We start from the raw sequence: 11,458 nt of genomic DNA on the forward strand, positions 1-11,458 counted from the left end.
AGAAATGCAGAAGCAAATCTCGTCACTCCCGGTCTAACAATGTCTCTCTTTTTTGTAAAAGACCTCATCAAGGACAATGTTTTATGATGTGCATAGAGAAAAATTGTCATCTCCTTGGCTTTAGTGATTGTAGGACTAAATTGCTTCAACTTGCCAATTGCTTGTACCATCAAATTGAGGGTGTGAGTTGCACATGATGTCCAAAATATCTTTGGAATTTTACCTTTAAGCATCACCTTTGCTCCCATGTTGTTGGAAGCATTATCCGTAACCACTTGCACGAAATTGTCAACACCTACAAGATTTATGATGTGCAAAATCAGCAAGCATTAACATGTAAAATCAGCAAGCATGAAATAAAAGTTGAGAGTTTATATGAAATCAGCACGTACCAATTTTCTCAATCCACTCAACTACATAATCGAAGATGTATTGACTTTTATGTGCATCAGGCGACACCTCCTTTGATCCAATAAAGGCAGTCCCTAACTTGCAATGCACACACAAGTTCATTATACTTCTCTTTTTCTTGTCGGTCCATGCATCGGTCATGATAGAGCACCCGGTTGCGACCCTCTCAAGTTCATGTGGCTTCATCAAATCCTTTGTTCTTTCAACCTCTTGCAACAACATCTTCTCTCGCAGCATATATTGGGAGGGTGGCTTCCACCTAGGACCAAACCTACCAAGCGCTTCACAAAATGCCTTGAAGTCATCATCATTGACAGCATTAAAAGGGATATTTTTCTTGTAGATCCATCTAGCCAAATATTGGCCTACTTTGTAAGATCTCTCTTTGTCAATTGCGTCATTGATGTTCTGCTGGAACTTCTTCAATGGGACGGAAGGATCAATTGGCATCACATATTTATCCATAGGCCCTGCCTTGCGAGCTTCACCATCTCCAATTGCAGCAAGCTCTTCATCGTTCTTGTCATTATCCTCAACTTCAATGACAACCTTAGCCGCCACTTCTGCATCATGTTTTGCTTTTAGCTTCTTCTTCTTTGCTGGTGCCTCACAAGCTTCCTTACACCTCTTTTGTTTATCCGCGTTGGCCACCGTGCAGGGTGCGACTTGCCACCTAATCTGAGCAATATGTTGCTTCATCCTATTGATCCCTCCAAACGTCTCTTTTCCACACAACTTGCACTTCACTCGTGATAAATCTAGAGGATCAATCAAGGTTGCGAACTCCCAACCCATGTCATCTGAATTTCTCTTGAGAGTTTGAGAACTTGCAGCGGTAGAACCTACCGTAGACCCCTGCAAATTTTGTTGCCAAACTAGATTGAGATCATAGCAGAGATTTAAAACCTTGAGATGAATCTTAGCAGAAGTGCAGAACTGTACCTTGTTGGTTGGTGAAGCCATGGGGACCTGGTTTGAGGGGTCGCCGGTGCTGCTGCCTAGCCTAGGTCACCGGCACTGCTGCCTGGCCTAGGTTGCTGTTGCTGCCTGTCCTATGTCGCCGTCTCGCCGCTGCTGCAGCCTGCAGGTAGGGGCTGGACCGCTGGAGGAGAGATGGGGAGAAGAGGATGGGAGGGGATGGGGGTCAGAGAAGGAGGCTAGGGCCGGCGACAGGAGCAAGGCGATCGCCACGGTGGCTAGGGCCGGCGAGGAGGAGCCATGGCCGTGACTCGTGAGGAGTCAGGAGAGGAACAGGCGCAGCGATTTGGGAGTGAGGGATGCATCGCCGGAGGTTACGGGGCCAAATAATGGGCTGGTCGCCTGGATTGCCGCTTTGTTTACCCCTTTTTTTTGTGAATGCCGCTTCGGTTACCCCCTTTTTTTATGGATGCCGCTTCACATCACCGATTAATCGGTTTGCCAACCAGTTAATCATCTGACAACCGATTAATGCCAAATAATCGGCCTGACCATTTAATGAACCGAGTATGTGCTATTCGCCTCAGTTAGGCACTGAGTAGCGATTAAATGGGCATTTAAATGGTAACTCGACCGAGTTCTTGAACAGTGATTGATGATGATCTCCGCCGGGTCATTATCGATGCAAGGGCGCTGTGCGAAAGTCAAAAGGAGAAGCTGAAGTTCGATCGCATGTTAGAGGATCACAAAAAAGGGTTGTACCCCAATTGCGAAGATGGCAACACAAAGCTGGGTACCGTACTGGAATTGCTGCAGTGGAAGGCAGAGAATGTTGTGCCTGACAAAGGATTTGAGAAGCTATTGAAAATATTGAAGAAGAAGCTTCCAAAGGATAAAGAATTGCCTGACAATACGTACGCAGCAAAGAAGGTCGTATGCCCTCTAGGATTGGAGGTGCAGAAGATACATGCATGCCCTAATGACTGTATCCTCTACCGTGGTGCATACGAGGATTTGAACGCATGCCCGGTATGCCGTGCATTGCAGTATAAGATCAGACGAGATGACCCTGTTGATGTTGACGGTGAGCCCCGCAGGAAGAGAGTTCCTGCGAAGGTGATGTGGTATGCTCCTATAATACCACGGTTGAAACGACTGTTCAGAAACAAAGAGCATGCCAAGTTGATACGATGGCACAGTGAGGACCATAAGAAAGACGGGAAGTTGAGAGCACCCGCTGATGGGTCGCAGTGGAGGAAAATCGAGAGAGACTACTGGGCTAAGTTTGCATGTGACCCAAGGAACGTATGGTTTGGTTTAAGCATGGATGGCATTAACCCTTTCGGGGAGCAGAGCAGCAATCACAGCACCTGGCCCGTGACCTTATGTATGTATAACCTTCCTCCTTGGATGTGCATGAAGCAGAAGTTCATTATGATGCTAGTTCTCATCCAAGGCCCTAAGCAACCCGGCAACAACATCGATGTGTACCTAAGGCCATTAGTTGAAGAACTTTTACAGCTGTGGAATGGAAATGGTGTATGTGCGTGGGATGAGCATAGACCGGAGGAATTTAACTTGCACGCATTGCTGTTTGTAACCATCAACGATTGGCCCGCTCTTAGTAACCTTGCAGGACAGACAAACAAGGGATACCACGCATGCACGCACTATTTAGCTGACACCGAAAGTATATACCTGGACAAATGTAGGAAGAATGTGTACCTGGGCCATCGTCGATTTCTTCCGACCAACCATCAATGTCTAAAGAAAGGCAAGCATTTCAAAGGCAAGGCTGTTTGACGCAGTTTTGTACTAAAGAAGAGAGGTTAAATAAGTAATAAAAAAAGATACAGACCAACTCTTTTTCCTCTCTCTCTTACGTGACTAATCCCTTAATTTTCATTATTGTTATTTTTTTTGAACAAAAAGGAATTTTCGGGAGTGCAGGTTACATAGGGAAGAGTATATGTACACACAGGGTGGACTAGTGCATGCACGAACTAGTTAATCTCTTGATTGATCTTGTACGTGGTGCATGGCAATTTTGCCTACGTAAATACATGCATGCATGAGGGCAGTAATATGTACATCGGAAATATATGCCTCGGTTATACGTGGAGGCCGCGACGACAGACATACAAATAAGCATACGAACACCTACACATATGATGGATTGATCGATATATTTTTGAGGTCCAGATGTGCACTCGAAGGTGTCGCGGCTGGTGCAAGACAAGTCGAAGCTGTTACATCAAGCATTGGTGGAGTCCAACGAGCCGGAAGGACTGCAGCATATACACCAAGGAGGCTGTGGTTAGCTAGCCTCACCGTTGTTGGAAGCTGATACAATGCAGCTCCATGGCCAGAATGAAGCAAAGACCCGGCAAATAAAAGTAAAAATGGGAGATATATCACAAAAGCTATCATTTTATTGATCGATGATACAAAAGTTCACTGAGACTAATCAAACTTTTTCTGGATGAGCTAAGACAAATTATATTTAACTAAGATAGAACATATTTTGAAGTGCAGCTTTTGCAGAGCAGTCCATGATCTCTAGCCCGCTCCCTCACTCAGGAGCTTTATATGCTAGGATCGTCGCGATCTTCGGAAGCGTTCCGCCGGCGGCCAGGAAGGCAGCCGCCTCCGCACGGCGTCTTGTGTATGACTCGACCACCTGTGACGAACTCCGGACTGCATCCTCATGAGCTTCAAGATGGCGGGAGCTAGAAGTCATCATGTCAGCTAGGACGCATGTGCGCTTTTCAGCCAGTGCCACCATCTCGGTTTCCTTCTCGCAGAAGGCCTTGTACTCCTCGGCAAGCTGCTGATGTTTGCCGACAAGCATCCGATGTTCTTCGGCCAACTTCTTTTGTCTGTTGCAGATGGAGGCGAGGTTGGCAAGGCACCCCTCTAGGTGCGGCCTTTCCTTCTCGAGGCGGCAAAGTCCTTGAGTGATCCCCGCATGAGTTGCATCGAGTTTCTCCAACAGAGATGACACTTGCACCGGCGCGGGTGCCGATGTGTGGGAAGTGGCAAGACCACCTTTTCCGCCCAGACGAGCTACCACTGCTTCAAGGTGTCGAATCAGAATCTCAAGGTCTGGCGGGACCTCATTCGCATATGGGATCTTCCACATACTTATCACATACTCGATTTTAGTTATGGTTAGCTCCTCATTGATTGGCTGCTCCCTTAGCGCCTCTTATATATCCTTGAGTCCTATTGAGATGTACTTTGCTGCTATTCCGGGCGGGAGAACAAGGCTTGGCGTTGAGATGTTACTCGTTGGAGGGACTTTGAGCTTCTCGAGCAGAGTGTTTTCTCCAGCAAGGATATTCTGGTGTTGCTCAATTAATACACGGAGTTCCTTTGCCTCAGGGGAATAAAAGTCTTCTAGATTATTTGATTTGCTGGAGACATCTAGAAAGGCATCAAAAAGAGAACGAGTCAAGAAAGCATCCAAAGAAAATTCATGCAAGGGTGGCGGTGTTGGGGAACGTTGCAGAAAATAAAAAATTTCCTACGGTTTCACCAAGATCCATCTATGAGTTCATCTAAGCAACGAGTCATGGGAGAGAGATTGCATCTACATACCACTTGTAGATCGCGTGCGGAAGCGTTCAAGAGAACGGTGATGATGGAGTCGTACTCGCCGTGATTCAAATCACCGATGACCAAGTGTCGAACGGACAGCACCTCCGCGTTCAACACATGTACGGAGCGGATGACGTCTCCTCCTTCTTGATCCAGCAAGGGGGAAGGAGAGGTTGATGATGATCCAGCAGCACAACGGCGTGGTGGTGGATGCAGCAGAACTCCGGCAGGGCTTCGCCAAGCGGCTGCAGGAGGAGGACGAGGTGTAGCAGGGGGAGGGAGGCGCCAAGACACAGGGTCCGGCTGCCCTCCCCCTTGCCCTCCTTTATATAGGCCCCCAGGGGGGGCGCCGGCCCTGGGAGATGCAATCTCCCAAGGGGGGCGGCGGCCTGGGGGGGTGGAGTGCCCCCAAGGCAAGTGGTGCGCCCCCCCCCCCCCCGACCTAGTGTTTCCAACCCTAGGCGCAGGGGGGCCCAAGGGGGGCACACCAGCCCACTAGGGGCTGGTTCCCCTCCCACTTCAGCCCATGGGGCCCTCCGGGATAGGTGGCCCCACCCAGTGGACCCCCGGGACCCTTCCGATGGTCCCGGTACAATACCGGGTGACCCCGAAACTTTCCCGATGGCCGAAACAGCACTTCGTATATATAATTCTTTACCTCCGGACCATTTCGGAACTCCTCGTGACGTCCGGGATCTCATCCGGGACCCCGAACAACATTAGGTTTGCTGCATACTCATATTCATACAACCCTAGCGTCACCAAACCTTAAGTGTATAGACCCTACGGGTTCGGGAGACATGCAGGCATGACCGAGACGGCTCTCCGGTCAATAACCAACAGCGGGATCTGGATACCCATGTTGGCTCCCACATACTCCTCGATGATCTCATCAGATGAACCACGATGTCGAGGATTCAAGCAACCCCGTATACTATTCCCTTTGTCAGACGGTATGTTACTTGCTCGAGACTCGATCGTCGGTATCCCAATACCTCGTTCAGTCTCGTTACCGGCAAGTCACTTTACTCGTACCGTAATGCATGATCCCGTGACCAGACACTTGGTCACTTTGAGCTCATTATGATGATGCACTACCGAGTGAGCCCAGTGATACCTCTCCATAATACAGAGTGACAAATCCCAGTCTCGATCCGTGTCAACCCAATAGACACTTTCGGAGATACCTGTAGTGCACCTTTATAGTCACCCAGTTACGTTGTGACGTTTGGTACACCCATAGCACTCCTACGGTATCCGAGAGTTACACGATCTCATGGTCTAAGGAAAAGATACTTGACATTGGAAAAGCTCTAGCAAAACGAACTACACGATCTTTTGCTATGCTTAGGATTGGGTCTTGTCCATCTCATCATTCTCCTAATGATGTGATCCCGTTATCAACGACATCTAATGTCCATAGTCAGGAAACCATGACTATCTGTTGATCAACGAGCTAGTCAACTAGAGGCTTACTAGGGACATATTATGGTCTATGTATTCACACGTGTATTATGATTTCCGGATAATACAATTATAGAATGAATAAAGACAATTATCATGAACAAGGAAATATAATAATAATCCTTTTATTATTGCCTCTAGGGCATATTTCCAACAGTCTCCCACTTGCACTAGAGTCAATAATCTAGTTACATTGTGATGAATCGAACACCCATAGAGGTCTGGTGTTGATCATGTTTTGCTCGCGAAAGAGGTTTAGTCAACGGATCTGCGACATTCAGATCCATATGTACTTTGCAAATATCTATGTCTCCATCTTGAACATTTTCACGGATGGAGTTGAAGCGACGCTTGATGTGCCTGGTCTTCTTGTGAAACCTGGGCTCCTTGGCAAGGGCAATAGCTCCAGTGTTGTCACAGAAGAGTTTGATTGGCCCCGGCGCATTGGGTATGACTCCTAGGTCGGTGATGAACTCCTTCACCCAAATTGCTTCATGCGCTACCTCCGAGGCTGCCATGTACTCCGCTTCACATGTAGATCCCGCCACGACGCTCTGCTTGCAACTGCACCAGCCTACTGCTCCACCATTCAACATATACACGTATCCGGTTTGTGACTTAGAGTCATCCAGATCTGTGTCGAAGCTAGCGTCGACATAACCGTTTACGACGAGCTCTTCGTCACCTCCATAAACGAGAAACATGTCCTTTGTCCTTTTCAGGTACTTCAGGATATTCTTGACCGTTGTCCAGTGTTCCTTGCCGGGATTACTTTGGTACCTCCCTACCAAACTTACGGCCAGGTTTACATCAGGTCTGGTACACAGCATGGCATACATAATAGATCCTATGGCTGAAGCATAGGGGATGACACTCATCTCTTCTTCATCTTTTGCCGTGGTCGGGCATTGAGCCGAGCTCAATTTCACACCTTGCAGTACAGGAAAGAACCCTTTCTTGGACTGATCCATTTTGAACTTCTTCAAAATCTTATCAAGGTATGTGCTTTGTGAAAGACCTATGAGGCATCTCGATCTATTCCTATAGATCTTGATGCCTAATATGTAAGCAGCTTCTCCAAGGTCCTTCATTGAAAAACACTTATTCAAGTAGGCCTTAATGCTGTCCAAAAGTTCTATATCATTTCCCATCAAGAGTATGTCATCTACATATAATATGAGAAATGCTACAGAGCTCCCACTCACTTTCTTGTAAACGCAGGCTTCTCCATAAGTCTGCATAAACCCAAACGCTTTGATCATCTCATCAAAGCGAATGTTCCAACTCCGAGATGCTTGCACCAGCCCATAAATGGATCGCTGGAGCTTGCATACTTTGTTAGCGTTCTTAGGATCGACAAAACCCTCCGGCTGCATCATATACAGTTCTTCCTTAAGATGCCCGTTAAGGAATGCCGTTTTGACGTCCATCTGCCATATCTCATAATCATAGTATGCGGCAATTGCTAACATGATTCGAACGGACTTCAGCTTCGCTACGGGAGAGAAAGTCTCATCGTAGTCAACCCCTTGAACTTGCGGATAACCCTTAGCGACAAGTCGAGCTTTATAGATGGTAATATTACCATCCGCGTCCGTCTTCTTCTTAAAGATCCATTTGTTTTCTATCGCTCGCCGATCATCGGGCAAGTCTGTCAAAGTCCATACTTTGTTTTCATACATGGATTCTATCTCGGATTGCATGGCTTCAAGCCATTTGTTGGAATCTGGGCCCACCATCGCTTCTTCATAGTTTGAAGGTTCACCGTTGTCTAACAAAATGATTTCCAGGACAGGGTTGCCATACCACTCTGGTGTGGAACGTGTCCTTGTGGACCTACGAGGTTCAGTAGCAACTTGATCCGAAGTACCTTGATCATAATCATTAATTTCCTCTCCAGTTGGTGTAGGCACCACAGGAACATTTTCCTGAGCTGCACTACTTTCTGGTTCAAGAGGTAGTACTTCATCGAGTTCTACTTTCCTCCCACTTACTTCTTTCGAGAGAAACTCTTTTTCTAGAAAGGATCCGTTCTTGGCAACAAAGGTCTTGCCCTCGAATCTTAAGTAGAAGGTATACCCAATGGTTTCCTTAGGGTATCCTATGAAGACACATTTTTCTGACTTGGGTTCGAGCTTTTCAGGTTGTAGTTTCTTGACATAAGCATCGCATCCCCAAACTTTTAGAAACGACAGCTTAGGTTTTTTCCCAAACCATAATTCATACGGTGTCGTCTCAACGGATTTAGACGGTGCCCTATTTAAAGTGAATGTAGCTATCTCTAGAGTGTATCCCCAAAATGATAGCGGTAAATCGGTAAGAGACATCATAGATCGCACCATATCCAATAGAGTGCGATTACGACGTTCGAACACACCGTTGCGCTGAGGTGTTCCAGGCGGCGTGAGTTGTGAAACGATTCCACATTTCCTTAAGTGTGTACCAAATTCGTGACTTAAATATTCTCCTCCATGATCTCATTGTAGGAACTTTATCTTTCGGTCACGTTGATTCTCTACCTCATTCTGAAATTCCTTGAACTTTTCAAAGGTTTCCGACTTGTGTTTCATTAAGTAGACATACCCATATCTACTCAAGTCATCAGTGAGAGTGAGAATATAACGATATCCTTCGCGAGCCTCAACGCTCATTGGGCCGCACACATCGGTATGTATGATTTCCAACAAGTTGGTTGCTCGCTCCATTGTTCCGGAGAACGGAGTCTTGGTCATTTTGCCCATGAGGCATGGTTCGCATGTGTCAAATGATTCGTAATCTAGAGACTCTAAAAGTCCATCAGCATGGAGCTTCTTCATGCGCTTGACACCAATGTGACCAAGGCGGCAGTGCCACAAGTATGTGGGACTATCGTTATCAACCTTACATCTTTTGGTATTCACGCTATGAATATGTGTAACATTACGTTCGAGATTCATTAAGAATAAACCATTGACCATCGGGGCATGACCATAAAACATATCTCTCATATAAATAGAACAACCATTATTCTCGGATTTAAATGAGTAGCCATCTCGTATTAAATGAGATCCAGATACAATGTTCATGCTCAAACTTGGCACTAAATAACAATTATTGAGGTTCATAACTAATCCCGTGGGTAAATGTAGAGGTAGCGTGCCGACGGCGATCACATCGACCTTGGAACCATTCCCGACGCGCATCGTCACCTCATCCTTCGCCAGTCTCCGCTTATTCCGCAGCTCCTGCTGTGAGTTACAAATATGAGCAACGGCACCGGTATCAAATACCCAGGAGTTACTACGAGTACTGTAAGGTACACATCAATTACATGTATATCAAATATACCTTTGGTGTTGCCGGCCTTCTTGTCAGCTAAGTATTTGGGGCAGTTCCGCTTCCGGTGACCCTTCCCCTTGCAATAAAAGCACTGAGTCTCAGGCTTGGGTCCATTCTTTGACTTCTTCCCGGCAACTGGCTTACCGGGCGCGGCATCATCTTTGCCGTCCTTCTTGAAGTTCTTCTTACCCTTTCCCTTCTTAAACTTAGTGGTCTTATTGACCATCAACACTTGATGTTCCTTTTTGATTTCAACCTCTGCTGACTTCAGCATTGAAAATACTTCAGGAATGGTCTTCACCATCCCCTGCATATTGTAGTTCAACACAAAGCTCTTGTAGCTCGGTGGGAGCGACTGAAGGATTCTGTCAATAACCGCCTCGTCCGGGAGGTTGATCTCCAGCTGGGACAGGCGGTTGTGCAACCCAGACATTTTGAGTATGTGCTCACTGACAGAACTGTTTTCCTCCATCTTACAACTATAGAACTTGTCGGAGACTTCATATCTCTCGACCCAGGCATGAGCTTAAAAAACCATTTTCAGCTCCTCGAACATCTCATATGCTCCGTGTTTCTCAAAACGCTTTTGGAGCCCCGGTTCTAAGCTGTAAAGCATGCCGCATTGAACGAGGGAGTAATCATCAGCACGTGACTGCCAAGCGTTCATAACGTCTTGGTTCTCTGGGATGGGTGCTTCACCTAGCGGTTCATCTAGGACATATGCTTTCTTGGATGCTATGAGGATGATCCTCAGGTTCCGGACCCAGTCCGAATAGTTGCTGCCATCATCTTTCAGCTTGGTTTTCTCTAGGAACGCGTTGAAGTTCATGTTGACATGAGCGTTGGCCATTTGATCTACAAGACATATTTTGCAAACGTTTTAGACTAAGTTCATGATAATTAAGTTCATCTCATATATTTATTTAATGAACTCCCACTTAGATAAGATGATGGCACGAGAAAAATCTTACGGGCACTCTGTGTGAAGGGAAGAGAAGGAGTGTGGATTTCTCTCATGCGCCAGAGAAAAGAGAATGCGGGCGTGCCCGTGTACCGTAGTACACAAAGAAAACAAAGAGATGGGAACAGTATTTTATTAATCTCAAGGATAAGAAATACAATTCCCGATATGCGCTCCGTGGCCTACTAGCGCGGCCTGCCTGACTAGCGTTGTGCGGTCTCTTGGTTCCCGGGGCCTCGGAAGGCTCCCGGTTAATTACTCCCGCGGGTTGCTCCGCGAGATACCTCCGATTAAGCCGTGTGGTCGTCTTCGTCGTCTTCGCTTCACGTTCTCCATGCATATGATTATGGTGTGTGTAGGTGCGGGCAGCAGCAAAGCCTGTGTCCTCGTCGGTACACGTGCCACTCAAAACATGGCTTTGTGCTAGCCACGTCCTCCCTCGCCGTCGCGCCTCGTCAGTCTTGACAGCGTTGATGTAGTCGGTATTGGGGTAGCATGGATCCTGCTTGGCTCGGACTTCTTGATGATGTAGAAGCTTCGTCGGGGTACGCAAGGGGTTGCCTCGCGGGAGTATTCTTTTGTGGAGACTGTCGTCGGTGTAAACCAATGCACGCTCGCATGGGCACGACCGGTGTAGTTGGTGTCTCATCTCGACTAGACGCCGTGGTTATGACAGTTTGCGGAGACAAAGACTCCGCCTTACAAGGCCGTGAGAGGTAAACGCCTTAGAGGGGCGTGGTGGATGCCTCATCTTGACTAGACGCCGTATTCGGTGGTCTGCAAAAA

This window comes from Triticum aestivum, chromosome 6B (genome assembly GCF_018294505.1).
Source record: "Triticum aestivum cultivar Chinese Spring chromosome 6B, IWGSC CS RefSeq v2.1, whole genome shotgun sequence".
Lineage (NCBI taxonomy): Eukaryota > Viridiplantae > Streptophyta > Magnoliopsida > Poales > Poaceae > Triticum > Triticum aestivum.